Source organism: Heloderma suspectum, chromosome 9 (assembly GCF_057233095.1).
Source record: "Heloderma suspectum isolate Gila_16-S chromosome 9, 16-S_ref, whole genome shotgun sequence".
Classification (NCBI taxonomy): Eukaryota; Metazoa; Chordata; class Lepidosauria; order Squamata; family Helodermatidae; genus Heloderma; species Heloderma suspectum.
The window spans coordinates 6,716,810-6,723,313 of NC_139466.1; the positions used below are offsets into that span (position 1 = coordinate 6,716,810).

At 49.2% G+C, this 6,504-nt stretch overlaps 1 non-coding gene across 1 annotated transcript; it reads right to left on the minus strand.

Moving 5' to 3' along the window:
- Window positions 1-1,738: 1,738 nt before the first annotated feature.
- Window positions 1,739-2,037, minus strand: LOC146338390 (signal recognition particle RNA). Its single transcript, XR_014784899.1, has one exon.
- Between the last annotated feature and the right edge of the window lie 4,467 nt (window positions 2,038-6,504).

The window sequence follows — 6,504 nt, forward strand, 5'->3', positions numbered from 1 at the left end:
CACTTTGAGCTACTGCCCCTGCTCTCCTTTCTTAGGGTTCTTTATCTTTAAACTGTACTTGGACTGGATGCAGTCCTTCAGTAGTGGACAGCCTCAAATAAAGGACTGTTCTGTGTTAAATAGGGCACATGGCCAACCTATGAGGCAGAGTATTCTATTGTCATGCACCTCTTACCATCAGCAAACAGTGGTGGGGTTTGACAGACTTCAGCTAGCAGCGCATTCCAGTGCATGTTCTTCATATACACCAAAAATAAGTGAATGTGAGAAACATGGGTATCATAGAAATATACCAATCAGGGATCCCAGATGGCTGCAGCTCCCTGTTGATTGTATGGTCATTGAGATCGGCTTAATGTGTGGATGGCAAACCTGTGTTTGTTTCTGCTCTTCATGTGTGAAATCAAGGATTCTGGGACCTGAAGATAAATCTTGATCTATGCTCAAATTGTAGGGGGAAAGCCTCCTTACCTTTTGTGATGGCTCCCTTGGCTACCGTTTTTTTCTTTTTCTTTTAAGGTCACTACAGAAGGTGACATGGTTTGGCTGATAAAAGAGGGAGGAGTCAAGGTGTGGGGCTTCTCTTAGCAGAGCTGTCTAACTAGATACTAGATTTTATGAAAGGACTGCTGCCTTCCCCCCTCACTGCCACACATATTTCTAGCACTGATCCTGACCAGGCAGTGGCAGATTTGTAGTGCTGAATGGCATTATTTACTTCCACCACACTGATCCCTGAGGGTCTTTTGTGGTGGAAAAACATCTTTGCCCTGGTAAACAAAGGATGTTGATTTGGGACAGCCTCCTCGGAAGCAACGTCTGAGCCTTCCTAACCACATAAACAAGTCATTATTAGGGGCCCTTTAACAGAGAGTCACTCTTGATCTTCTTTCCCCTTCCTTTGTGATCATTTAAATATTGTCTTGATATTTTGCCTCCATCACAGACATGTAAATATGAGTGCTGTTCTGAGTTCAGGAAGCTCCAACAAGAGAAAGAGAGAGAGAGGGGGAAAAAGTACAAGAACTTGGGAGACAAAGTTAGACAGCTCTGCTAAGAGATCTACATGAAACACAGGAGGAGTTTGATGGCGAAATGAACTTGAACCCAGAAATAAATGCTTCTTGTGACCCCTGGTTAATGCTGCACAGATTCATTCATCTGGCTGCCTTTTGATCAGCTTCTAGTAGCTTTTCCCATTTTTAGAAAAGAATCTTTGAGACTGCATTGGGGCCTTATTTCTTTTATTTTTTTTAGGATGTATGAAATATACTTACCGTCCCGATCTGGGGTGTCTGTGGTGGGGGGGAGGTGCTCTGTCCCTCCCCCCAGAATCCTCCCTGGCCAAATCTGCTCCACGGCGACTCCGCGGAGCCACTGGCCGGGGCTGCCCGCAGCCGGATTCTGGCCACTGCCGGGCTGCTGCGGTCGCTATGCCGGCCGCCATTTGCGTCCTTGCCAAGCTGTGATAGCGTAGCGGCTGCCATTTGTGCCCCTGCTCTTTGCCGTGATAGGCTACGTAAGTATTTATGTAGCCTATCACGGCAAAAGGCAGCCATGCAAATGGTGGCCGTTACTACAGCCGCCATTTGTGGCCGCAGCAGCCCGGCAGCGGCTGGAAGAAGAGCCGGAGCCACCACCGCATCCGCCACCAGGTAGGCTCCATCCCGGGGGGATTCCCCAGGGTGGCAGGGGGGATTGCCCTGTTCTGCCACAGACTATGGGGGGCCGGATTCTTTAGAATCTTGCTGTGACTGTCTTGCTCAGGCTATGCTGCAGCGGCTATTCACAGGCACTGTCCCACTACTGATCAGCACGGGAGTTTTGACCTGCTATGTCTCTGACCTGGGCTGGTTCACCCCTCCTTAGGCAACCTGGTGGCCCCCGGCTCCCCGGGGATCACCATATTGATGCCGAACTTAGTGCGGACACCCGATTGGCATAGCCCACTGCAGCCCAGAACTCCTGAGCTCAAACGATCCGCTGGCTCCAGCCTCCCGAGTAGCTGGATTACAGGCTCGCGCCACTGCATCCGGCTCATTGGGGGCCTTATTTCTGAGCCACAAGGGTGTACAAGCCTTCCTTGAAGTGGTGCTCTCGAGATGGGTTGGACAGCAAGTCTCATCATTGCCAGCCAGCGTGGCCTAATAGCCATGCTGGCTGGAATGATGGGAGTTGCAGTCCAACACATCTGGAGGGCACCAGATTGGGGAACGTTGGTGCAGGCTACAGATAGGCTAACTGAGAGAGTTTGGGGGCTACTGGCTGAGCTACATGGTTCTTAATGAATAGTGAAAACAAGACAGTTCCTTACAGGAGGGAACAGAGTATTACAGCAGGGAGACTGATCAGGCCTAGCGCCAGGTTTTGAGGGGCCCTGGGAGAACTGCCCCCAGTGCCCCACCTGCCAGTGACTGGTATACCACAAGGTGTCATGATGGCCACCAATTTGGATGGCTTTAAAAGAAGGTTAGACAAATTCATGGAGGAGAAGGCTGCCGAGGGCTACTAGTCTTGATGGCTACGTGTTACCTCCAGTACCAGAGGCAGTGAGCCTATGTAGACCAGTTGCTGGGGAACGTGGGTGGAAGGGTGCTGTTGCGCTCATGCCCTGCTTGTGGGTTCCTGGTCAACAGCTGGTTGGCCATTGTGTGAACAGAATGCTGGACTGGATGGACCCTTGGTCTGATCCAGCAGTGCTCTTCTTATGTTCTTACGTTCACACCTTCTTCTTCTTCTTCTTCTTCTTCTTCTTCTTCTTCTTCTTCTTCTTCTTCTTCTTCTTCTTCTTCTGGATAGGCACCTACAGTTACGACTCTAAGCAGTTCCAAGCCAGTGCAGTTCACCTGTATTTTCTAGTGCCATCTTAATTACACCAGCCCTGCCCCTGATACACATACATCAGGGGAGGGCCCCCCCTCCACGAATTGCAAAAAAAGAGAGGAAATGATTCACCCCCACAAAAGAGGACACACATTTGCAGAAAATTTACATGTGCTCACATATAGGTTTAGATACAAATTGAGAAATCATGGCTGATTTATACAATATACATCACCCTAGTGACAAGCCTGTGAACAGGTGACCTGCATGCCTGGCTCAATCTATTGCCCAGAAAGATAGGACAACCTCTTGAAAGGCCACCTTGAGGCTCTTTAGCTCTCCTTTCTGATGAGTCTCTATCTTTAAACCGGACTCGAACCGGACAGTCCTTCAAATTAGAGGACACCTTCAAAATGGCAGATTGTCCTCTGGCAGCCCTTCAAATAGAGGGCTATCCTCTGTAAAAGAGGACACATGGCCACCCTACATCAGGGGCAGGGCTGGTGCAATTAAGACGGTGGTGCCAGCAGGCATATCATGGACCCAGGTTTCATTCAGTGCTGCCGCTGGGCTGCCTCCCAGTCTCTGCCCAGCAGCAGAGGTGGCTCACAGGTAGCACCAAGTCAGCCTCCAGGCCCATGTGGTTAAACGTGCCAGCACCATCGCCTTCCTTGCATGGAGCTCCACTGCATTCACCCAGTAGGCCACATGCTTGCGTTGGGCCTGAGTTCAGTGGCAGAGCGCTTCGTGTGTATGTTGAAGATCCTACGTTCTTAGCATCTTCAGCTAAAAAGATCAAAGAAAGAAGGATTTGGGAAAGATCCTTGACCAAGAACCTAGGGAGCCCATGGCAGCTTGAACAGGTGGCACCAAGGCTAGATAGTCCAATGGTCCAACTCAGTATGTGTAGCTTCCCCATGCCCATTAGAATACAAGCCCCAGCCAGCCATGCTAGCTGGGCAATGCTGGGATTGTAGGACTTTTTTCTGTCTAATCATGCATAGACCTAAGACATGTATAAATAAATGAATAAGTGGAATATATATATATATATATATATATATATATAATCATAGAATCATAGAATAGTAGGGTTGGAAGGGGCCTACAAGGCCATCGAGTCCAACCCCCTGCTCAATGCAGGAATCCAGGTCAGAGCATCCCTGACAGATGGCTGTCCAGCCTTGTCTTGAATGCCTCCAGTGTGGGAGAGCCCACTACCTCCCTAGGGAATTGGTTCCATTGTTGTATTGCTCTAACAGTCAGGAAGTTTTTCCTGATGTTCAGCCAGAATCTGGCTTCCTGTCACTGAGCCCATGATTCCGTGTCCTGGACTCTGGGATGATCGAGAAGAGATCCTGGCCTTCCCCTCTGTGACAACCTTTCAAGTACTTGAAGAGCACTATCATATCTCCCCTCAGTCTTCTCTTCTCAAGGCTAAACATGCCCAGTTCTTTATATGGGGATGATGACGGCAATGACAACAATGATGTATGCATGTGTGCGAGTTCTAAGGGATGAGGTCAATCAACTCAGATGTCATTATTCTTTTACTTTTACATCAGATCCAAGAACAGCAGTGGTTTCTTTAAACTAGTGCATGGATTCTGTTATGGGCTGGATGAAAGTGAATCAGAGAGTAATCCTATGGCTGCTAAACACTGTCTAGATGGCCATAGGATTTTTCGGTTTCTGGAAACCAAGGTCGTCTGACCTCAGTGTCCAGAAACCATGCTCACTGCCCCCTTATAGCCGGCGCAGTTCTTTCTGCACCACCGCTGCTCATAAACAGAGTGAGGAGAGGGCCCAAAGGGGGTGGTCCCAGGGGTGGGGAGGGGAGGAGACTGCAGAAGTGGCTTTAGACAGCTTCCTATTGGGTCTCTGGCCCCTTCCCGCCCCTCCTCGAAGCCGCGGCGAGATGCGCAAAAACACACATCTAGCCAAGATTGCAAGGTGGGCAGAGCATGGAGGAGAGGATGCCCTCTGTGCTCCATCTGCTCTGCATTGGATAGGCATCAGCCTCTGAGTTTGTAGGCTGACCTCTATCTCGAAAGGATTGCACCCTAAATGCATCCAGACAAGATGTAAAAGACATCACTTAGTAGCTCACATGAGTTGGGAGAGATGGCATTACCTGTGTGAAACAGTTTCATGCTCCCCTCTGAAAGAGCAGATCCAGGATGCAAGGAGCTCCGCTTGCATCCTGGAGCGGCATCCTGTCTTCCTGCTTACCACCGTAGCCGGTGGCTACTTTTTATTGACAGTGTTGGTGATGCGGTTGCAGGCCTTCCTCAGTACCACCAAGGATTGAGCCATAAGGTAGTTGCAGCTTTGACTGCTTTCCCCAACCTGGTGTCCTCCAGGTGTGTTGGACTTCAACTCCCATATGCTAGCTGGGAATAATGGGACTTGCAATCCAACACATCTGGACAGTGCCAGACTGGGGAAGGCTTTAAAGAGACATGCAAACAAGGAGCAAAAAGGAAATATCATTGAACTGTGAAAGTGAACAGGTGCTGGAACACTGGTGGTTTGAGGGAAATAATCTAAGTATGCTTTGAAAGGGTTGGGGAGCTTTGCTTTGGGAATGTACCAAACAGAGAGCTAGACCTCATTTCACCTGCTGTTTTAATGACCATGCCAGTAAGAAATTAGGGTTGCAATTGGCTCTCCTGCACTCCATAAACACGGTTTGCTCCCTTACCCAAGAATGGTCCAATTAATTTAATGGATTTTTTTTGTTGAGTATGCAATCAGAAAACTAGACAGGGTTGCCTGCTAACACGCGGATGGTAGAATTCCTTTTCTTGCATCTCTCAGGTAGAGCTGGCTTTAATTTGGAGCCCTGGCAAAAGGCTTGCATGCGGGATTCTGCCATGGAAGAATGTAAGAAGAGCCCTGCCTGGTAGGACCAGAGGCCCACCTAGTCCAGCGGACTGCCTCGCCAATTCTCCCCCAACCGCTGTTTGGTGGTTTCCTGGGTTTTGTGCAGTTTTTTTTCCCCAATTCCAAAAAGTTGAAATGCCTCTCCTAAGGCTTAGTTCCCTAGCAGTAAGAGCTGTAAGCTAAAACATGCTGGTATTTTTTGTATTTGGGCCAACACTCCTTTTGACTTTGGCCCTGCCCAGCACTGGAATGCAGCCAGCAAGAGCTTCTCTGAAATGGACTTTGGCTTTTGGGGTGAAAGAGGTTCAACACCCCAGGCATGACTGTGTCAGTCAGGCCGGCATTAGGAGTTGTCATGGGTGGGAAGTTGCCAAGGGCCCAGGGGCTCATTCTTGCCCCTAAGTCTGCTGCAAATACTGCCATCCTCCTCCTCACCAACCTGGCTGGCCCTGCTGGCAAAAGGGAGCACTATGGCTGAGCCTGCAGTCCCTGCAGTGCCACATTTTATAAGTTTTTCTTTCTTTCCCAGCTTAAATTTTGAGTAGCAGCTATCTGAACCAATCAGAGGCTGCCTTTGGGAGGGACACAGCCAATGAGGGCATAGGGAAGTCCTTACATTGCTCCTGTGCTCTCACTGGCCAGGTCCTCCCCAAAGGCAACATCTGGTTGGTTCAGATCACTGCTACTCAAAATGTAAGTTGAAATTTTGATTGTTTTACTTATATTTAAATAGCAGCCATGGCACTTTGCTAGGGGAGGTGGCCAGGTGAAGAAGAAGAAGAGGAGGAGGAGGAG